At 47.7% G+C, this 24,073-nt stretch overlaps 1 protein-coding gene across 1 annotated transcript in view; it reads left to right on the forward strand.

Moving 5' to 3' along the window:
* The first annotated feature begins 23,109 nt into the window (after positions 1–23,109).
* TCP11 (t-complex 11) overlaps positions 23,110–24,073 on the forward strand; it is a 72,265-nt gene continuing 71,301 nt past the window's right edge. Inside the window, exon 1 of the mRNA XM_067753258.1 lies at positions 23,110–23,394. The gene's annotated coding sequence lies outside the window, so the exon portion shown is untranslated. The remainder of the gene's footprint in view (positions 23,395–24,073) is intronic.

Consider the following 24,073-nt stretch of genomic DNA (forward strand, 5'->3'; position numbering starts at 1 on the left):
TTCCAGGCTCCAGGCTCCAGCCGACCACAGAGGACAATGTGAGGCAGGCTTGTTTGGTGATGTGTTTTCTGCTGGCCCTCTTTGTTTTCCCTTTTTCTGGCAGTGGACACATCTGGGGTGGAGAAGAAGGAGGAGGTCAGGGGCGTGGCCAGCATTGACGGTAGTCCCAGGTCAGGCTCTGGGATGGTGGGATCCTTTAGTGGGGGCTTGTGAGCTTCGGAGCTGGACTTTTTTTTTTTTTTTTGCGGTACGCCGGCCTCTCACTGTTGTGGCCTCTCCCGTTGCGGAGCACAGGCTCCGGACGCGCAGGCTCAGCGGCCATGGCTCACGGGCCCAGCCGCTCCGCGGCGTGTGGGATCTTCCCGGACCAGGGCACGAACCCGTGTCCCCTGCATCTGCAGGCGGACTCTCAACCACTGCGCCACCAGGGAAGCCCTGGAGCTGGACTTTTGATGTTCCTGGGAGGGGCCTCCATGTGGGCACCCAGAGCCCGGTGGCCTGCCCAAGCCCAGAGATGGTTTGCCCCAAGCTTTTGGTCCCTGTCCTTCCCTACCCCGACAGGAAAGAATTAGTGCTTGAGGCCTGGGCTTCTTGCCTGTGTAGCCAGGATGTCGTGCTGGGCTGGGGAGCCTGTGAGGGTAGCAAGAGCAGCCACTTTCAGCTCAGCACTGGGGGCCTCAAGGGGAGTCTACGCAAGCCAGCCTGCTCCCAAGCCCTGGCGATGAGTCTGGCCTTCTCTCTCCTGTCCCACAGCCCTTGGAAGCCAACCTAACGAGCACTATTAAAGCTCATGAAATGCAATGGTTCCTCCGTTTGCTCAGTTACAACTTTTTATGAGATTGCTCCCTCTTGCAGAGGAGATTCATTTGAGCCGCCAGGGCTTGGTCTTTGTCCCCCTAATTTTTATTGGCCCATTAACAAGATCAGATGCCCTGGGCTGACCAGGAATATCTGGTATGGGGTCCCCACAAGCCCCATTGGGTCTAGTCTCAGGTGGCCTTTTGATTCCAAATTAGCCTAAAAGCAGCTCCTGTTTCCCTTCTTCCCTCTGTTTCTTCCCCACCTCCAAACCCAGTTTTCTATGTAGGTACAGCAAGGATGCGGGGAGATTTCAGAAGTTAGGAGATGCCTTCCCATCCCCTTTAGAATGTGTCTCAACCCACGGATGGAGCAGTTCCCCTTGGAAGAACTCCAGTTTGGTTTAAGGGCTCTACTCCCCATTAAAATGGAAATACATTGAACCTTGTTAGTCATTCCTAGGTTGGTGTGAATTAGTTCATAAGGTCATGGATTGGCTTCAAGGGAATCTGGGAATCTCCTGTATTGTACACAAGCTTTTGTCCCCAGTGTTCCTTTTTTTCCAGAGAGAGATTTTCTATAGCTTTCTTTAAAGTTTTCATGACACCCCCAATGCCTCGCACAAGGAAGACAACCTCTATAGAAGTGGAAGGAGAATGGTTTGTGACTGGGTCACAGAAGATAAACTCTTCTACCTGCACCATCTGCTTGGCCAGCCCCATCCCTGAGGAGGAACTAGACCCCTCCTCCTTTGGAGAGCTTTCTTCCACAGACCTCCCTTGTCACCACAGCTCAATCATGCCTCTCCTAAAACCAACCTCAAGTTGGGGGCAAGGTCAAGAGGAGAGCCCTTTAACTCTGTGTTGATTTGCATGGCAAGGCTGTAAATGATAGGTTCTCATTCTGGTGTAAATACTCATAAACTCACTGTAAGTGCGAGGCATCACATGCCTTGGGTGTCCAGATCCTCTGCAACCACGTATAGGGCTGGCATCCAGGAGGTCAGGGAGGAGGAGAACGCTGAGCTGGCAGCAGCTGTCATGGCAAGATCACAGCGACTACCAGGGAAGAGGGCATGTAGGCTGGTCTCTGTAACCCCTCGTCCTTGGCCCTGTACAGTGATGCTTCAGAATGGCTCCTCTCTTGCTCAGCCAGTCTGACTCTTCTCGTAGACTATGGCATTGTCATCAGAAGGCCCTTGTTAAAATGCAAAGGGGTTTCTTGGGAAGATAAGTAGGGCTGGTTGGCTGGCTGTCACCGAATAGGAAGCAGAGACCCCGGACCAGGGAGGATCACGTTTGGGATATGTGGAGGGAAGTTTCCAGCAGATCAGGGCAATAGCTGTGTGACGTTAATTTAAGTGGCTTTTCAAGTAGTCTTTCTAATTCCGTTCTTGCATTCTGAGGGTCTGTTCTTCACATGGCAGCCAGAGTCATCTTAAAGCACAGTTTCACAACTTCAGCGCTCTTGACATTTGTTGGGGGGCTGTCCTGCGCTTTGCTGGACATTCTGCAGCATCCTGGCCTCTACCCACTGGATGCCAGGGCCACCCCCACCTCCAATCTGTGACAACCAAAAATGTCTCCAGACGTTGTCAAATGTCCCTCATTTGACAATGGGGGGGGGACAAAATTGCACCTCCGCCATCCGCCACTCCATTGAGGATTTCTGTCATAAAGTGTAAATCAAATCATGTCACTCCCTGGCTAACATCCTGCAATGTCTTCGCCTTGCTCCGAGGATGAAATCCAGCTGCTTGGCGGGGCCTTCCAGGCCCTCTGTGGCCTCGCCTCGTCTCCTGCTCCAGCCCCAGGTGTGCCCCTCTGCTCCTGTCCGCCATCACCCTTTAGCCACGTGAAACTTTTTAAAAAATTTACTTAGGGGGCTTCCCTGGTGGCGCAGTGGTTGAGAGTCCGCCTGCCGATGCAGGGGACACGGGTTCATGCCCCGGTCCGGGAAGATCCCACGTGCTGTGGAGTGGCTGGGCCCGTGGGCCATGGCCGCTGAACCTGCATGTCCGGAGCCTGTGCTCCACAACGGGAGAGGCCACAACAGTGAGAGGCCCGCGTACCGCAAAAAAAAAAAAAAAAAAAAAAAAATTTACTTAGGACTTTTATTTAAATATATACATATATATATGTATACATAGGAATGAAAGAAAAACCAAGGTTTCTCCTTTTAACCTTAACTTATAAATTAAGCTGCAAAAGGAAGCCCCAATAAAAATTGCATAAACCAATCTTAAGAATCAGACCATATTTACCATATACTTTCATTTTGCACTTTTTTTGTTTCCACTAAAATACTATCATTACATAAAAATGAGGCTTTATGTTGTCTTTGACACACAAAACTTTTTGATGTACCTAGATAAGCCAGGCTTTTTTGGACAGAGGAGAAGATGGAGAGACATTGGCAAATTTTGGATATGTCTTGGAAGGCTTTTCATACATACTTATGACAACTCACAAATATTCGACTTATAGAACTCCCTACTTTTGTTTTTCCTCTCTCCCACATGACAGCAGGGACTTTATCTGGCTTGTTCACTATTATATCTTCATTATCTCCCTTGGTGCCTGCCACACAGTAGATCCTGAATAATTATCTGTGGAATGAACAAATAAGGGTGGCAGAGTTCAGAGAAGGGAAAATTTCTTGGGCACATTGAGGCTTGAAGCTTGTTGGATAGGAAAAGTGGAGGGTAAGAAGGGGAAAGGGTATCCTGGGACAGAGCTTAGGGGATGGCAGAAGCAAATGCCCAAAGAAAGCCCAGTGGCCAACGTGTACCACAAGGGACCCAAAGGACGTGTAGGCAGCAGAAACTCCTCAAGGGGCAGAAGGACAAATCCGGTGTGAAAATGATTTTTGGTCTGAGTGGATCCAGGGGTGAAGTGCTTGTGTCCCTTGATGAGGAAGTGGGGAGAGAAGTCAGCTGAGTTGGAGCCTGGTGAAACTGGGGACAAACCAGGGAGGATTTCCATTGCTGAGCCTGAGTCTAGACTGGGCTGAACCTGTGAAAAGTGATGATTTTTCCTCTCATGGTATCTGATGTCGATGACTCCAAGTGCTCTGATCCCCTCTGACCACTGGAACCAGATCTGTGGCCACAAGGGAAGTCAAGGAGCTGACCAGACAAGTGAGCCTAGACCAGTGCAGAGAACCCTGGGACCTAAATGGTAGAGGCCTGGCGCCTGGTTCCTTCTTCCCTCCCTCTCTTCATGTGTGGCCTTGCTCTAGGCATTGGACTGCAATGGACCTCCGCGTCCTCCTTTTGGAAAACAGAGTTAACAATACCTGCCCCGTTCAGAGGAGGAATGAGGTCATATTTGTGCAGCATTGGGAGCTCACTGGAGACAATGAGTGCATTCTTCACAGTAACAATAATAATCATTACTGTAAATCTAACCAGTAAATATATCTCCTCAAAGCCGGAGTTGGGCCCCTCAGTAGGATAGCAATTAAAGTTTTTAAAAAAATCTCTAGACGGGGGAATTTTCTGGCCCCATTTTGAGCTTTGGGGTTTGCAGAGTTGTGGGAGGGAGCGAGGCCTGCAGCAATCATTCATTTCAATTCCATTCAATTGTACTTGTATCTCTCTTGTCCTTGAGTTATCCCCAATGGGTTTTGCAACCTCTTGCCCTCCTTCGGTGCGAGGAGAAAGAAGTTCCTTATATTCCCCATTTCCACACCCACGCAGTGTCCCATTCACTCACAGAAACAGTCATCTGGCTATTAGAGATCCTGGGCATTTGGGCCTTGGCCACAAACTAGCCTGCAAAGTAGATGACCTACCTCGAGTACTTGAGCCTCGCTTCTACCCATCCCACTAGGTGGGCTGATGGTTCCCAAACTGAGCTGTGCATTCAAAGCCCTTGAGGAGCGGGGCCCGTGGATCCTCAGGTGATTCTGATACAGCCAGCCAGCACCTGTCTAAATTTGGGAACCACAGGTTTAGGGAAGTATTAGTTACGAAACAGGTCTACAAAGAGAAAAATGATGCTTATACAAAGGCATTGTTAAAGTTTGGGTCAAGTTGGCAGAAGACCCTTTCTCCTACCCAATCCATAAAATGATAGAAACCTCCAGGAAAACAAAACTATATTACTGTGTGAGAAAACAAAAGTGAACCCTCAGCATATCAGAAATCTTGGATACCAGAAAGATAAAGAACAAATAGCAACAGAGCTATAAAGAAATAAAACTTGAAGAAACCAAGCTAATACATATGAATAAGACCATGGTGGAGGGAAGAGAAGTTTGGGGGATAGGGTGCCCTAAGCCTCAGACAACAGACTCAGAGTAAGCAGAGGAAGTCCCAGAAGTGTTCCTTGCTGCTTCCCGACCTGTGTTAGTAGCTGGCAGTAGAGGATTTGCCCCAAGGTGCTGGGACTAGAGAGGCAGAGCAATGTTCCAAGTAGCTACTGACACTCTGAGAGGGATATAGGGAGCCCTCATTCAGAAGAAAAGCTGCTAACAGGCCATTCCTCTCTCTCCCACCCTCAATAACCAGTGGCAAGACTATAGTGCACACAAAGCTGGCAAATAGGTATTCTCAAACGCAAAAATGAGCAGAACACCAAGAATCACTAGAGGTTAAGGGAAAATAAAACTATGGTACAGAGGAAACTCTAAGCCAGTACGGTCCAATAGAACTTTCTGTGATGATAGAATTGTTCTGTACTTGAGCTGTCCAATGTGTGGCCACACTCCACGTGTGGCTAGTGACCACTTGAAATGTGGCTGCTTCAACTGAAGGACTGAAGTTTTTATTTAATTTTATCTTAATATGAATTTAAATAGCAAGCAGCTACTGTATTGAATAGCATAGCCCTGAACTTAACATATAGAAGAGTTAGGGCTTCCCTGGTGGCACAGTGGTTGACAGTCCGCCTGCCGATGCAGGGGACACGGGTTCGTGCCCCGGTCCGGGAAGATCCCACATGCCGCGGAGCGGCTGGGCCCGTGAGCCATGGCCACTGAGCCTGCGTGTCCGGAGCCTGTGCTCCGCAGCGGGAGAGGCCACAACAGTGAGAGGCCCGCGTACCGCAAAAAAAAAACAACAACAAAAACAACAACATATAGAAGAGTTAACACCCAAAGAAACAGAGATAAAATAACAAAAAAACCCCAACAAAACCCAAAAACTTCTTGAGTTGAAGAATTATTATTTTCAAGAGATGAAAAATAATAATAAACCCATTTAAAAAACCAACCAGATTTTTATAAATTTAAAAATTGATCATCAGAATTTGAAATTCAGCAGATGGTCTGAGATGAACTTAATGATCTGATTATTAGAAATGATAAAAAGATGGAAAGTCTGAGGGAAAAAGTTAAGAGACATCTGTCTAATAGGCATTACAAAAGGATAGAACTTCAGAGAATAGAAAAAATAATTAAAGAACTAATAAAGGAAACATTTCCAGCTGTTGAAGAAAAAAATTAATCACTATATTGAATGTTCCCAGGAAAAAAAGACCCACACCTAGACACATTTTGATGAAATTTCAGATCACCAAAGATAAAGAAAAAAGATCTCGAAGCTTCCAGAGAGAAAAAGCAGGTCACCAACAAAATAATATTAAGTTGGCGTGAGACTGGAGGTTAAAAGACAATGGAACACTATCTCCAAGTTCCAAAGGGAAATGAAGTATTCAAGGGGGAGGGAAACTTCTTTTGTTTTACAAGGAGAAAGTTTGCCACCCTCAATTCTTTAAAGAATTCCTAGGGGAAATCCTTCAATTAAAAAAAAAAATAGTGAGGGACATACCTGGTGGTGCAGTGGTTAAGAAGCCACCTGCCATTGCAGGGGACATGAGTTTTATCCCTGGTCCGGGAAGATGCTACATGCTGCAGAGCAACTAAGCCCATTCACCGCAACTACTGAGCCTGCGCTCTAGAGCCTGCGAGCCACAACTACTGAGCCCGAGTGCCTAGAGCCAGTGCTCCATAACAAGAGACTCCACCGCAGTGAGAAGCCCGTGCACCAAAATGAAAAGTAGTCCCTGCTCGCCACAACTAGAGAAAGCCTGCATGCAGCAATGAAGACCCAATGCAGCCAAAATTAAAAAAAAAAAAAGTGAACTCAAGAAAGAGGAAGACACGGGATGCCGAAACTGTGGTGAACAAAGAAATTAGTAAAACTTTTAAGTCAGGTCTGAATTATTGAGGCATAATGTAAACATTTCAAAAACAACAATTTGGAACCATAATCTACCCAGATGATCTAAATTTGGGAGATGACAAATAGGGGAGGAAGAAGAATGTTAAAGTGCGTTAATGGAGAAAAATGTTCCTGATTAGCTCCAGACATTGACAGAAAATCATGAGTTAAAGAATATAGGATTCAGGCTTCCCTGGTGGTGCAGTGGTTAAGAATCCACCTGCCAATGCAGGGGACACGGGTTTGAGCCCTGGCCCGGGAAGGTCCCACAAGCCGCAGAGCAACTAAGCCCGTGCACCACAACTACTGAGCTTACACTCTAGAGCCGGCAAGCCACAACTACTGAGCCCACGTGCCATAACTGCTGAAGCCTGCGTGCCTAGAGCCTGTGCTCCACAACAGGATAGGCCACGACAATGAGAAGCCCACGCATCGCAACGAAGAGCAGCCCCGGCTCACCACAACTAGAGAAAGCCCGCACACAGCAACAACAACCCAACACAGCCAAAAAATAAAAACAAACAAATAAATTTTTAAAAAACCCATAGGATTCAAATTCACAAACAGATAATGGGGCATTGGAAAATCAACTTCCAAATCACTAGAGTGAATTAAAAGGGCAAAAAACTTAATCTAACAAAAAGCAGGAAAAACGATTTTAAAAGATAAGAAGAAAGCAAGGAAAAGAGGAAGCATAAAATAAAATGACAAGGTAAGTCTAAAAATACCATTAATATTACATGAAAAAAGAGACGATTCTTCTATTAAAGGGCAAATCCGGCTATATGCTGTTTACACAGATGTATTTGAAACCACGTGGCAAGAACATTTGGAATATGAACAGATGGGAGAAATATACCAAGCAAATGATAACAAACATAAAACAGGTGTATTAGCATCAGATAATTTGGAAGTCAAGGCAAAAATCACTAAAAGAAACAAAGAAGATATACCGAAAAAAGTTATAGTCTTACAAAAATACATAACTTCTATGACTCTTAACAGTCAATTTCAAAATATATAAAGCAAACGCTAGTAAAAATCAAAGAGCAATGAACAAATCTATTATGGCCATGGATGAAGTTTCAGAAATCTACAAGTCAAGTAGAAAAAAGTCATAAAGAAAATAATAGAGGATTTGAGTGGCCTAGGATTTGAGTTAACAAGCTTTAACTAATATATGTTATACTCTACAAACTGAGAACACTTTTTTTTTCAAATACATTTTTAGAATTCACATACAAAAAAAGCCCCCAAATTCCAAACCACTCCCTATTATACCAGCCATTTTCTCTGTGCACAATACATGAAAATAAGCAATTAACATTAAAATGGTGGGGTGGGATGGGATGAGGTGGGACTTTACATCTATTTGGAAATGTAACCTCATTCACAGGGAATTCTTTGGAACTCAAAGCCTAGCTTATCTCTGCTACAGCCCATTCTGGTGAATACTTATAGACGTAAGTCTCACATATGAATGTCATGGGACCTCCAGGGGGGAGGGGGATATTATTGTGAACCTCTGGTTCTGAGAGTAAAGTTTAAATAAACTCAGCCTGGTATTCAAAGGCCTCCAGAATCTGACCCTAGCCTGCCTTTCCTCTCTCAGCTCCAACTCTTCTCCAACATGCAAATGCCACAGACACCTAATAATAAATGCTCCTTGGTTCATGACACTCATCCTGTTGCTTAACTCATGTCCTGTTGCTTAATTGTTCTACCTGTGTAAATCTCACCTCCTCAACGTGATTGCACACTCCAGCACTCCAGCAAACTACAGCTCAGGCCATAGTTTAGTAAATAAAGTTTATTTTTTGCTTGTTTTTTTCGTTTTTCTGGGATCAACAGGTAAATTGGACTCACTCAACCCAAGTGAAAGAGGCAGTGGAAATTTATGTTATTGTATTTGTCTTTAAAATGAGGAAATAGGAGCAAAGGAAGATTAAAGTGTTTGTCCAGTGTAGTACACTGACAAAATTGGACTTAGTAGGCACCACCTTGAAACTGTGCACCTCAGATTGGGACTTGAACCCACGTAACGGGACTCAAACCCAGCCAAAACCCCGAATGGGACTCAATCCCATGCATCCAGGCCTTGAGCCCGGCCAAAACCCACAGTCTTCCAACTGAGATCACACACCTGGTTTCAGGACTTAACCAAGCTCAGGTTCTTGAAGTCTTATTGCAGAAAGAATTTAGTGAGAGACAGAGTGATAGGTAAGATGTAGATTTATTTAGAGAGAAACACACTCCACAGAGTGTGGGCCATCTCAGAAGGTGTGAAAGGCACCAGGGTATGGGGTTGCCAGCTTTTATAGGGCTGGGTAATTTCATAGGCTAATGAGTGGGAGGAGTATTCCAGCTATTTCAGGAAGGCATGGGGGTTTCCAGGAATTGGGCCACCACCCACTTTTCGACCGTTATGATCGGCCTTGGAACTGTCATGGCACCTGTGGGTGTGTCATTTAGCTTGCTGGTGTGTTACAGTGAGCGGATACTGAGGCTCAAGGTCTAGTGGAAGTCGACTTGTCTGCCATCTTGGACCCATCTGGTTCTAATCAGTTTATGTCATGTCCTTGGGCTATGTCATTCTTTCAAAGGTTGTGCCCTGCCCCCTTCCCTCCTATTTCAATCTTGTGATCTAATTCCTAACTGTTGCTGTTTTTTCTTTCTCTTGGACATCTCCTTTATTTAACAGAAGTTTATAATGTGCTTCCCATGAATCAGGCATTCTTTTATAAATTTTCACTCATTTGAGTCTCGGCACAGTCTTAGGAGTTAGGTACTGCTATTATCATCCACGTGGTATAGGTGAGGAAACTGAGGCACAGAGAGGCGAAATAACTTGTGTGAGGACACATTTCTTAGTATTTGGTAGAAGCGATTTGGCTCTGGAATCTTCTTAACCACTATCTTATGCTGTCTTTCATCTTCAGATGCGATTTGTCTTTTTCCTCTAGGTCAAAAACACATCAGGGACTTCCCTGGTGGTACAGTGGTTAAGACTCTGCCTGCCATTGCAGGGGACACAGGTTTGATCCCTGGTCTGGGAAGACCCCACATGCCGCGGAGCAGCTAAGCTTGTGCGCCACAACTACTGAACCTGCGCTCTAGAGCCTGCGAGCACAACTACTGAAGCCCGTGCGCCTAGAGCCCGTGCTCCGCAACAAGAGAAGCCACCACAATGAGAAGCCCGTGCACCACAACGAAGAGTAGCCCCCTCTCGCCACAACTAGAGAAAGCCCGTGCGCAAAAACGAAAACCCAACGTAGCCAAAAATAAATAAATTAAAAAAACCCAACACATCATATAATGCCTAATCTCCCCACCCTGTGATCCGTAGAGGTTCTACTCTATTTAACATTGAATCAGTCACCAAGGAGGGTACAAATAGAGAATGTGAGCTCTAAAAGGGCAGAGGGGTTATCTTGTTTACTGCATTCCCATCACCAAAACAGTGCCTGATAAAGGAAGGTGCTCAGCAAAAAAAAAAAAAAAAAACTAATTAAGTGATCAGATGAATAGATGGATAAATGTATGAATTAGATATGTTTGTAAATAAAGTTTTATTGGAACACAGCCACGCCCACTCATTTATACAATGTTTATATTTATACAACTTCCAAATCACTAGAGTGAATTAGAGTGATTTGACAACAGCTCCAGGCTGAGTGGGCACACACTCACCCAAGGGGGGCATCTTCATTCCCAGCCACACTAGACCGCTTTCCCCAGAGGTCATATGGCCAGCAAAGCCTGAAGTATTCACTATATGGCACTTCACAGAACAAGCTTGCTGAACCCTAGAGTGTAAAGACACTTTCTTCTGGGAAGTTGTTATCACCAAGCCACTGCTGGAGAGGAACCCCTGTCACTATTTGTTGCATGAAAAATGGTCAAGAATGGCTTGTGGAGGAAATTGCAAGGATGCTCTTTGTGCCAAAAGAATGCCCTTATGGGAGAAGAGGAGGCAGTGCTAGCAGATGGCTGTCACCCTTGCAGAAGTGATTGGAAGGCAGGCTTTGGAGCCTGGGCTGACTTGGGTTTGATTCCCAGCTCTGCCACTTACTAGCTGTGTGATTTCAGGCAGGTTCCATGCTCTCTTTGAACTTCAGTTGGCTTCTCTGTAAACTGGACAATAAGATCTGTCTCTAGGGTAGTTCAAGGCTCAAGCAAGATTAAGCACAGAAACTAGGATCTAGAAGCCCTGGTAAATGGTCATTCTTATTCATTGTGGATACCAAATCTGATTCAGGATTGGTCTCCAACTATTACCGGCCAGTTTCGAAAGAGCTTTTGTGCTCAGGTAGCCCTTCATGGAGAAGACCACCCCCTTCTTCCTGCAGTTACCTTCTGCAGCCTTCCAGGTTCCACACTGGCTCTCATCCGGTGCCAACCCTCCCTGACTTCTGTCTCTAGCCCCCCACCCCTCCCCACCCCCCCACCACCCGTCCTCATCCTCTGCACTTACACTCTTACTCTGTTTTTCAAGTCATTATTGTTCTCTGGGTGTTTCCTGTGAACCCAGACACCTGCCCAAACAGATCTGTCCCCACAGCAGGTCCAGCGAAACCTTGAGGGCCGGTCACTTGATTTGACAACAGCTCCAGGCTGAGTGGGCACACACTCACCCAAGGGGGGCATCTTCATTCCCAGCCACACTAGACTGCACCCTGTGCCTGGTGTCCTGGGGCCTGAAATTCCTGCCACCAGAGAGGCATTCCTTTGTGATTATACTTACCCTTGGGACGTTCCTCTGTTAAAATGCAGGTAATTCCTCGGAGGAGATCATCTGTGTCCAGGTTCTTATCTTGAGTCACAGCCTCTGGGGTATTAACCTACGAATGGTCAACTAATTCCTGAGCTGTTACAGTCCCAAATGGGATTCTGTATCTGAAAACGATTTCAACTTTGTGAAGAGAAATATATAAGCAAAGGATTATCCTTAGTGTTAAAAGGTGTTAACAGTTATGTGTTCCATTTTACTGAAATGGGTTTTGAAATAAGCCCCAAAGGAGTGAATCTCTAAGGGTGGAATTACAAACTACAAAATAAGTTTTAAAATATTTAAGATGCCAGGGGAAGGTACTTTCCCTCCTAAAGCCCACTGCTGGAGTGACCATCAACTCACCAAGTGGCCAGCTCTGACCCCTGGAGTCTTGGAGTAAAGGAGGTCTGTTGGTGTGACTGTGCTGTTGATGCTGAAGCTTAGAACCAGGAAGAGTCTTGGAAGCCTCTTATATTGCAGATGAGGAAGCCCAGGCCCAGAGAGAGAAAGCTGGTCGCTCATCTAAACTGGGGGAGCCTAAGTAGAAAAGTAAGCAGGGGCTAAAGTAGCTCGGTGAGGCAGGGGGCCAGGAGAGGTCAGAAGACAGAGGGAACCACAGGTGTGTTAAGGACACTGCGCAGCACTCTCAGCAGTGCTGGCCCCTGTGCACACACAGCAGAGGCAGTGAGTCCGCTCAGCCCCTCACCCTGGCTGTCCCTCCTGGCCTGGGGCCACTCCGCCAAGGGGAGGCCTCCCATGCCAGGCCTCGACCCACACAGAGAAAGTCAGAAACAACACCACTAAACTGAAAACATTTTTGTCTTTCTCCACAGAACAATGGCCATTAATAGCCATGGAACTGGAGCAGAAATGGAACGTGAACCCCAGGGGCTTGGGAGCCTGGAGGGCTGTGGGGATGGGGGGACGGAAGTCTGGGGACAGCTTCTGTCCACCACCTCCTCCCATCACTCACCTGCAGCCCAGTCCCTTTGAGGCACTTCTTGTGGCATTTGACTTTTCCATTTGGAACACCGCTTGACCCGCACCCCTCATGCTCCAGTGGGGAATCTGAGGGGCTGCCCAGGCCACCCTCCTACCCACCCTGGCAGTGCCCTGGACACTCGCCACACATCAGGAAACCGGAAACCACAACCAGGGGATGGCTTAAAACGGGCCTCGACTCCCTGAACTGGGTGTCCCTGGCTCCCTGAGAAGCCCTGCAGCCCCCTGCTGGGGAGCGGGCAGGGCTGCATGGGTGACCTGGAGGCCAGGGACTGCCCCCCGGTCCCCTCACTGCGGGCACCCCCAGCGTGGGCTCTTTTGGGGGCTGCTGAGGCAATGAGGCCCGCCGAGACCGAGAGCGGGAGATGACGCATTTTCCTGCAGCCACAAGTCGCTTTTGACGGGTGCGCCCCATTGGGGAGCAACTGAAGCCTCGTCCCACCCAGCACGGCTTTTGTCTGCACCACATATTTGTCTTATTTGGAAGATTTTTGTGGGTTTTCTCGTCTTTCTCCAGCGCTTACTGCCTCGCGGGGGATGGTGGGGCTGAGGGAGGGCGATCTGGGGGCCCCTGCCTGGTGGTCTACAGCACACTTGGAGATGGGGGAGAAACGTCGTGGCCCTCACAACACCCTCTGCGCCCCAATGGGCATCCTGGACCCAGGCCGCACGCCTCTTCCCTGTGGCACGTGTGCCTTTCCTGGTCTTTCCCCGGCACTTTCCTCTCTGTCTTCTCCTCTCAGCTTCCTCAGTTCCTGCGGCAGCATCCCTTTTTATCCCTTCACATCCCCTTCCGCCTGACCCCTTGTAATTTCGTACCTCCTGGCCGTTGCCCATACTTTTCCTCCCCTTTGGAGCACCTCCCCTTTTTTTCTACCTGTCTGAATTCTGAAGTATCTCTCAGGGCCTGTTGCCATCTCACCTCCTCCTTGGTGCCCACCTGGACTACTTTACCCCTTGGTAGGATCTCCTGCTTCTAAACTCCAAAAATGTGTGTTTTCTATCCCTTTTGTGATTCCAAACACCCCCTGCCTCTGTACCATCTGCCCAGCGACATGGCAGAGGTCACGGCTTTCATTCTTTGGTTTCTCCCCCATTATGCCTTGGATAAAGCGATTGCTCAATTAATATGTGTTTGTTTGTGGCTTCTCAAGCGCTGGCCATGGACCAAATTAGAGAATCTCAGTTGATGGAAGAGGCTGAATCTAAGGACCCATTCAGAGCTTGAATTCCTGCCCAAAGGTGTCTGGCTTCAGCTTACATGCCTCTAGTGACAGAGACCTCACTACTTCTTGGGGCAACTCATTTCGTCTCCTGATAGCTCTGACCACAAAGAAGTTCTTTCTCATTTTGAACTAATACCTGCCACCTCTGGCTTTCCCCACCCTACTCCCAGCTAGACCACAAAACTATTGCAGTCCCCTTGCCTCAAAACTACCCTTCAGATATTTCAAGGCAGCCATCTCCTACCTCTGCAGTCTTTTCTTTTCCATGGGGAAACACCTTTTGTCCTAACCCCTGGTGCTCCAATGCTTCGATGACCATGGACTTCAGCCTCATGCTGAGCCTCTCCCCAGACCCTTGCTGAACTCATTCTCCTGACAAAATTTCCCCTCTTTTGGATCAGAATGGATGTCATAACCTTTGAGATGGGGCTTGCCTTTATGTGGTAATTTGAGATGTCTTAAAGGAAGGAGCCCACTTTCTCACCAGGTTAAAACAAAAAGGGGATTAGGAGATGCCAACCAGCTGCTTTGTCTATTTCCTGTTCGTCTTGGAGCAGCCCTACCTGCTCCTGAGGAGGTAGCCAGCAAATCTGGTAACTGCTTCTACATGTTAGTGAAGGACTGGCTTTCCATACGTCTCAACTGCTGTCTCTTAGGTAATTTATGTGCGTTTTAGTATAGGTATTTCAGAGGGAATACCAAATGTTTTAAACCAAAGGGGTAACTCATGGTGGCATTTCAGGCTGGTGAGATATTGTGTGACAAGTGAGTCCTGTGTTGCCTGGCCTGCCTCTCCCCTGATCCTCTTGTGGGTGATGGAGAACCTCCAAGTCCAAGTACATTTGCATTAGGACCAGGCACTTCTCAAGGGGTTGCCCCTTCCAGCTCCCAGCCCCCATAAACTGCATCGATTATTGGAACTTATGCTTTGCTGCCTTGTATAGTTCACTATCTTTCTTAAGTATCTGTGTCTTGTAGCAAATGAAGAACTCCTTGAGGAAAATGACAGGGATCTTAACATATTCTTATCGATGTTCCGTTTCTTAATCATGGTGATGCTTACACAAATGTAGGCATTTATTGAAACTCATCAAACTGTATGCTTAAAATGGTTGCACTTTGTTGTTTGTGAATTATACTTGGATGAAAATGGTTTTTAAAAAATGTGTTCATGTCCCTTACAGAGTCTAGAGCCGCATCCTGCTCACACCCGGATTCGTGTGCATCTGTGGATTGATTTGCTGAGTTAAGCTGTACCTAGAGCTATAGCCAAGAGCCATCTTAGCTTGTATACCCAACCACCAGCTTGACATGGCTCCTCAAACAGCGTGGCTGAAGTAACACTCTGCATTCTCTGGCCTTGCCTCCAGCCTGGTCCTTCTGCCCAGTGAGTCAGACCCAAATCAAGGAGACACACTCGATTCCTCACCCAGCCTATCTTGCAGAATTGCTTCAATATGACCATTATCATCACGAGTATTACTACATTACAGGTCCCTCATATACCAGCTGCCTCACCAGTCTTGCCAATTGCTCACTTTGAGAGTTGAAGGCTTCTCCCTGAACCCTTGAATGTGAGGGCAGCACTGTTACCCAACGTTGATCCTCCAGACTGTGGCTGTTGCTCGGAGCCTCCCAGCCACCCTGTTCCAGAAGCCATGTGCCAGTTGTCCCGCCTAATGGGCTACTGCCCCTGGTCCAAGGTTCTAATCACCTAGCCTGAGTTAGGGCTTAAGGTGTCTGGGGCACTTGGATGCTGGGCCCTGCTCTACCCAAGTGCCTGGCTTCTTTTTCTTGTCTTGCGCTCATGAGCGCTCATGAGTCCTTAGAAAGGAAGATAATAGCTGTCTGTTGGTAGCAGGATGGGGTGATTTCTGTTTGCCTCTTCATGTTTTCCAGTCTATTCTAATGATTCCCGAGTGAGTGTGTCTATCTTGCCTACCAGACTGCAAGTTCCCTGAGGGCAGGGTCTGAGTCCTACCCCTCTTCATTACCCTTTACTCCTAGCTGTGTGCCTGGCATATATTTGGTGTTCGATAAACATTTATGGACTGATTAATGAGTTAGATTTCATGAAAACTATGGGGGAGATGTCCTGCACTCATCCAACAGTATCAGGTGTTGGAGAGCCTGCGGAGAGACCGGAAGGCTTCTGTGGAGTGTGACTTGATCCAACCGTCTTGGAGAGCTATTTGGCGATACCTTGTCAAGTGGAAAATGCCCACCAAAGTCTTTACTCTGGAGACACTGTCTCTTGCATGTGCATAAGAATGTTCATGGCAGTGCTGTATGGAATCACAAAAAGGTAGAGGTGACCTATATGTCCTTCCACAATGGATATTGCGGTGGTCACAATGGACTATATACAGCACAGAATCGATCACAGCTTCACTCATCGATGTGGATGACTCTCTGAAACATAAAGTAGATCAAAAAAGAAAATTGCAGATGAATATGTACAGTATGATACCACTTATATGGCCTTAAAATAAATGTAAAACAATACTATATATTGTTAGTTATGTACACTAGGTCTCAGGACAGGCTGAGTGGGGCTCAGGGCACAGTTCACCCCTCTGCAAAGGATATATATAATATGTATATAGTAAGATACAGAGATATTTGATAAACATCAAATTCAGGGGAATGGTCACCTTGGTGGGTAGGTGCGGGGGGAGAGCAGAGAGAGGTATTTGAATCAGGTACACAGAGGGTTTCACCAGTTTTGGCAAAGTGATATTTTCTAGGTTGGGTGGTGGCGAGTACATGGTGTTTGTGATGTAATTCTTTATTTTGTGGTCATCATTACTGTTGTTCACCAGACATTTGCGGCTCCTTCTCTTCTAAGCACATAGTAGGGTTGCAATTTCTGGTTCTCTGTGGCTGGGAGGGACCCTGTGACCAGCTCTGGCCAATGAGCTGTGAGCTGGACCATTAAATTACCTTTTTGAGACCCTCCAGATTTCTCTTTTGCTTCTGACAATGTTTGAGATGTTGGCTGTTCCATCAGCCTGGGTTCCTGAGTAATTTCAGTGAGCAGAGGCCTCTGCTCATCCTTGAAGGACATGTAGCAGAAGGAGGAAGCAGCAAATAGCAGAAGCAGAAGCAGAAGTGTGTTAAGCCAGTGAGTTAGTGGGGTTGTTTGTTACTGCAGCAACATCTAGACTATTCTGACTGATACATACCTTTTAGTGTGCCTAAATATTTCAATTTAAAAATGAAATGATAGGACTTCCCTGGCAGTCCAGTGCAAGACTCCACACTTTCATTGCCAGAGACATGGGTTAGGTCCCTCGTCAGGGAACTAAGATCCCACATGCCGTGTGGTGCGGCCTAAACAAAACAAACAAACAAAATGAAATAAGTGGAAACGTCCATGCCTTTTGGGCAAGTGCCAAAATTTGACAAGAGAAGGAAGCATAGGAGAGAAGGTCTGCAACGTTTCATTTCCATTGTTGTTTCCTTTAAAATAATAATAATAAAAAAAGCCATTTCCTAATATCCTTTTTTTTAAAAGACTTAAAATATTAATTTATTTATTTTCGGCTGTGTTGTGTCTTCGTTGCAGCGCGCAGGGGCTACTCTTCGTTTTGGTGCGCGGGCTTCTCATTGCGGTGGCTTCTGGCTGCGGAGCACAGGCTCTAGGCACGTGGGCTCAGTAGTTGTGGCTTGCAGGCTCTAGAGCACAGGCTCAGTAGTTGTGGCACATGGGCTTAGTTGCTCCGCGGCATGTGGGATCTTCCTGGACCAGGGCTCGAACCCGTGTCCCCTGCATTGGTGGAGGATTCTTAACCACTGTGCCACCAGGGAAGCCCCTCCTAATATCCTTTTGCCCCTCAAGTGGTGGCAATGGATAAGCTCAGCAATGAATCAGGGAGGCTTGAGGCTGTAGTGCCCCTGGCATTTCATTACACCTTCCTTAGAAACCCATTTAGCGCCACTGTGCTTTCCCTTGGCCAGGCCTCAGCTTCAGGAAACAAGCCCAGCCATTGTTGGGTATTAGACACCTGCAAGGCAGACTTGGCTTGGCACATTCTCCAGGCTTCCGAGTCCATCCCCCCACCCTCCCCACTCCCCTAAGCTGCAGGAACATCAGCCAGAGCAGATACATGAGATCAGAGCAGACAGGATGTGAGGAGGTTCTCGCCTTAGGTGCCTGGCAAGAAAGGGAGCCCAGGCTCCCAGGAGTTTGGGGCCAGATAGCTCTGTCACACACAGTCTGGAGCCCACTTTCAACATGAGCCTCCTGCCTTCTGGCCTCCGCCTCCGGAGGAAGTGTTCCTGGATTACCTTGACTAGAGGGGAGGGGAGAAGGAGCTGCAGGGAATACTTGGATTTCTATGGTGCTTTTCTTCCTAAAGCTTCAAAAGATTTTCCCTTCTCTGATCTCCTGTGGCCTCCCCCAGAAACAGGGCAAGGAGAGGAAGATCCTCTCATTTCCCAGTCCAGGTGAGGAAATGGGAGCCCAGAGAGGGTAAGCAAATGGCCTACGGTCACAGAGCAGGACAAGGATATGATTCTGGTGGGTGAGGGTGTCGTCTTCAGCGCCATATGCCCCACCCTGGTCCTAGGCCCATCCTGCTGGGCTGGCTGATCTCTCTGTGTGGGCAGCAGCTTCTGTGCTCTCAAAGCTTCCCTTGCAGGGGGGTGAGCTGGGCCCTGTGTCCCCACTCAGCCTGTCCTGTGGCCTGAGCACTGAGGGGGAGGAGGCTCCAGGAGAGGCTAAGGTCAGCCTCCTGCCCACAGAACAGTGACGAGAGGTTGGCCGCGAGCCCTGTGGTCCTGTCACTGGGAGGTCAGGCCAGGGAGGCTGCCAGAACACCAGGGCTGAAGAAGGTCCAGATAACGCAACTGGGGCAGCCTCTGTGGGTGGAAATGACATTTCTTGGCTTTAAATAGCTCCATCTCCCTGGAGCCCCAGAGCCTCAGCGGGGCTATTAATTCCTGGACTCCAAGGGCTGCACGGCCCCGTCATTCTGTTTGCACAAGCTGTGTAAGATCTCAAGCATTTTTCCTGCCACCCATCTCCCCACCTCCCTTCAGTTTCCCTGCGCAATTTCAACAAGGGGTTAGTTTATTTCTAGTAACGGGCCTGGGTTTTGAGCTGATCACATACATATTTTGTCCTTCTTACAAGTGACACGGCTCAAGTCAGCAAACTATTGAGGGTTTTCTTTGTAAGCTGTTGTCTCCTACAATGAAAGGTAATGTGTATACACGTGAGAGGAGAAAGTAGAGGCCATATCTACGCAGGTATGTATGTGTATACCAAGTTAATTAATCAGTCGTTTAATCATTCAACCAATATATTAATCCCCCAGATATTTGTTTGAGTGCCTATGTTTCAGGCACTGTGCTAGTTCTGGGTACACAGGGTAAATGAGAGTCCTAACTGATTAAACAACTGTTACCACCTCCATGCCTGCCGCTAGGGGTGTCTCCTGCCTAGTTGGGCATCCCAGTCACTAGATCCATGTGTCTCTGAATCCTGCTCATCATCACCAAACCCCAGCTTGTGCCATGATGAGAATGATGAAGAGGAGAAGACAGGTGGATACAGCAGGTACTCGATGTAGAAAATTGACAGGTCATGGTGGCTGATTGGTTGGAGATATATGAATCAGTGACAATTCCAAAGTATTCAGCCTAAGGACAGGGAGAATTGGAGAATAGCAAAGACAGATGCTTGGACTTGGGAGGGGCCATTTGCCTCAGTTAGGAATTGTATCTGATTGCTGATAAAAATCCATTCACAGTGGCCTAAGCACATGGGGTTTCTTCTCTCACATAAAAGTCCACAGCTCTGGGACTTCCCTGGTGGCGCAGTGGTTAAGAATCTGCCTTCCAATGCAGGGGACATGGGTTCGAGCCCTGCTCTGGCTCGATCCCACATGCCGCTGAGCAGCTAAGCTGGTGCGCCACAACTACTGAGCCTGCGCTCTAGAGTCTGCGAGCCACAACTACTGAAGCCCGTGAGCCTAGAGCCCGTGCTCCGCAACAAGAGAAGCCCCCGCAGTGAGAAGCCCGCACACCGCAACGACAGCAACGAAGACGGAACACAGCCAAAAACAAACAAACAAACAAATAAATAAATTTATATTTAGAAAACAGTCCCCAGCTCTAGGGCTAGTGCAGCAGCTGCATAGTCACTGGGATCCTTCCATCTTTCTGCTCTGTCATCCTCACGTTCTCCTCATGGCCCGAAATAGCTACTGGAGTTCCACTCATTACATCTGAATTCCAGAAAGAAAGAAAGAGGAAGGATAGAAAGACAAAACAGGTATGTGCTCTCCACCCTTTTAAGGAACCTACCTAGAAACCCTCTGTCACCCTCCACTTGCCTCTCATTAACCAAAACTTAGCCACATGGCTACACCAAGCTTCAAGAGGGACATGGAAAAGTAATTTTTTAGGAGGGTGTGTTGCCCAGGGCTCTGTTACTGGTGAAGGAGGGAAGGACTGACACTGGGAAGCAACCAACAGTTTTTGGATGGCTTGAACAGATAGGTGCTGACTTGAATTGAGTCAGGAGGAAAGATAAGGAACTGTGTTTGGGGGCATGAAGAGTTTGCAGTGAGGATGAAACATCCTATTCGAAATAGAGGAGTGGAACATATGTGAAGGGAGGACTGAATACGTAGGTTCTCTGGTCAGCCACAGAGCGAAAAGAAAACCATGGCTCAAGTGAAAGCCCATGGCTGAGCCTGGGTCAAGAATACAACATGGGGGAAAGAGGAGAAAGAGCAGCTTACAGAAGAAAAAAATTACAGAACATCATTTGTCAATTCTCATTGTGTGATTTCATCCTGGCTCACCCAGCCTCCCAGTCAGTCTGTAGAGCCACACAATACAGCACGTACTCGATGTAGAAAATTGACAGGTCATGGCTGATTGGCTGGAGATATACGGATCAGTGGCAATTCAGCACCTGTTAAATCCAGCTGCCTGGTTCTCTCCTGTGCCCAGGTTGAGCCTTTCAAGGACACCCACAGGGAAGACACCTCTACCTGCTCCTCCTCACGCAGGTGCACCCTGCTCAGACCTGGCTGACATTTAGACCTCGTTGGGGAATTCTGGAACCGAAGAGTGGGGGCCTGCCCTGTAAAGAGGGAGCAGGGGCATGGGAGGGGACTCTCCTCTTGCTATGTAAACCCTCCAGAAGTTTCTCCTAGAGGATTTAGATCAGTGGTTCTCAACCACGGGCAGTTTTGCCCTGCAGGGGACATTTGGCCAGGTCTGAGAACATTTTTGATTGTTATGACTGGGGGAGTAGGGTGTGCTATCGACATTTAGTGGGTAGAGGCCACAGATACTGCTAAACAGCCAACAAAGCACAGGACAGAGCCCCCCCAGCAAAGAATTATCCTATCTAAAATATGAAGAGTGACGAGGTTGCAAAACCTTGGTTTATGTGAGTCTGATTACTGGGCCCACAGGGAACAAATAATCTCAGGTTCACCCAGACCCATGCAATGTTGATTGACATTCAAGCTAACCCTAGGCCTCTGAAAGGCCTACTTAACCACCAGAGGAAAGACTAAAGCTATGCTTATCATAATTGACTACCATTTATTGACCATCTACTACACCCCAGGTTCTTTACATAAATTATTGCCAAGCATTTCAGCAATTATGAAAAAGTTTGTGGCATAATCATCATTATCCCTGTTTCACAGATGAACTGAGGCTCAGGTGAGGTTAGGTGACTCAATAGCTCACAGCTAGTAAATGACCCCAAAGCCCACTCACTTTCCATTCCCCACGTGACTTATATTTGTTACAGTCCTATTACTACATGTATCTGCTTATGGTCTCATCTGTTGAAAGCTCATAATTGGATGTGACAAATGAGGGAACTCTTTACTAACTAGATCATTCCATTAACCATAGCACATCCTTCTCCAGCCATTCTGGGCAAACGGGAATCTCTGTGCTTAAAAGATATCAAGCTGGGGCTTCCCTGGTGGCGCAGTGGCTGAGAGTCCGCCTGCCGATGCAGGGGACACGGGTTCGTGCCCTGGTCCGGGAAGATTCCACATGCCGCGGAGTGGCTGGGCCCGTGAGCCATGGCCGCTGAGCCTGCGCGTCCGGAGCCTGTGCTCCGCAACGGGAGAGGCCACAACAGTGAGAGGCCCGCGTACAGCAAAAAAAAAAAAAAAAAAAAAAAAAAAATATATATATATATATATATCAAGATGTAACAGGAGGATGCAGTTTTTGGAAAAGCAAAGCTAAGTGGCCACCACGCAGTTGAAGATACACTCAAGTTCATTAAGGAGTTAGGCAAGTACAAATTAAATTAATGGGGAGATACCTCAGGGTGGTCCCAGGCAACTGGTAGAAATCACCAAGCACTGTGCCACCTATTACTTCTGGGTGTGGGGAAAAGGGCATCCTCATTCATTGTTGGTGGGGACATGAGCTGTTAGATCTTTTGCAAAAGCAGTCTGCAATATCTTCTAAAATTAAACCCAGGGACAGTTCAACCCAGCAATCCCACTTCTGGGCACATGTAGGTAGGTCACAGGAGTTTTATCACACTGTGGCTCAGAGCAGCAAAAAGCTGGAAACAGGCGATGACTGTCAGAAGGGGGTGGCTTGATAAATTAATAAAGGTGAGTTTTATTGTATGTAAATAATAGTGATAATAATTTTTAAAAGATTGCTATACAACCACTACAGTTCCTATGATAATAGAAAAATATGTTTAACAAGATTCCGTTTATATGCGTTTGTGTATATGTAAATATATAGAGAGATATTTGCATAGGCTTATATGAACATGGAGAAAAGTATAGAAAGGTTCATTCTAGGTTCTTAGCATGGGTTTCCTGGGGATGGAGATGCTGCTGGGGTGGGGACCAATGAAGACTCAAGAAAAAAGGAAAACAAAAGAAAAAAGAACAGACTTCAACATAATGTGTGATATGACCAAATGTATGCACTTATGCAACATTTATGAATGTGGAGGTACGTACACATTTAATTTAAAATTTAAAAAACGTTAATTCTGCAACGGGCCGAGCCGGGGAGGAGGCAAGGGTCTCCCGCCGCCGAGCTCTCGGCTCGCGCTCCCCGGGGTCTGGTGGCGGAGGCTGCGCGTTCCCGGGCGGTGAGCGGGGGCGTGCCCGACTGGTCCCGGCGCCTGCGGGCGCGTTGCGCCTGCAACTCGTCGCGGCGCGGAATCCCTCACCTGGAGGGAAGCAGACGCCGGCCGCCCGGGAGACCGCGCGGGGATTTTCCAGTGGGGGCGGAGGCTCCTGAAAGGCTCCTTGTCGGCCGGCGAGGCTCAGGGACAGCGGGGACAGCGAGGCCTGGGGGTGGGGAGACCCCAGCTGGTCACCGCGAGGGCTGCGCCTCGGATCCCCTGGCCGCATGTCAGCCCTGAAGCTCAGCGAGAGGCCGGAAGCCCCTATTCAGCGCAGAGGCGAGTATTACCAGCAAGGGGGCCTGGGACCTCACGCCCAGCTCGCCACAGAATTTGCGCACAGAATTTGTGCCTCATTTTAGAGGCCAGTAGTGGCTTGGGCCTGCCCTGGGAGTTGTTCGTGTTTGTGGCTCCTCCTCCCTGGGGCCTAACACCGTGTCTGGCACTTTACAGGGCCTTCAGCAGGCAATGTTAGGGAAGACCCCACCTGACTCCCGGGCTCCATAGCCTTATACTCCCTCCAGAACCCTGGGAGCGTTCCTGTACCCTCAGCATCGCACCTGATGGGCTTGAGCATTATGCTTCTCTCAGCCTGTGTCCTGCGCCTGCACCTCCACCCCACCCCGGGGCTGCCTGGAGGACAGGGACGTAACAGACAAGTTTGACCACTTGCTGCCCAACACAGGGTAGGTGTCTTTCACCAAAATTTACTGTGGCAGGGCAGAGAAAGAGGACATATGAGTCAAGGGGTTCTCTCCATTTTCTTTGAATGAGAATCTAATTAGGTCTTAGATATTCCGTTGTCTTTACCAAGAGAGAAACTTAGAAATGTAGCCTGAGCTCTGAGCCTGGTGGCAGGAGGGTTGAGATGTGACAAAACTTGTAGTGAAAGAAAGGAAGGAAGGAAGGAAGGAAAGAAGGACGGGAGGGAGGAAGGAAGAAAGAAAAAAAGAAAAGTGGAG

This window comes from Pseudorca crassidens, chromosome 10 (genome assembly GCF_039906515.1).
Source record: "Pseudorca crassidens isolate mPseCra1 chromosome 10, mPseCra1.hap1, whole genome shotgun sequence".
Lineage (NCBI taxonomy): Eukaryota > Metazoa > Chordata > Mammalia > Artiodactyla > Delphinidae > Pseudorca > Pseudorca crassidens.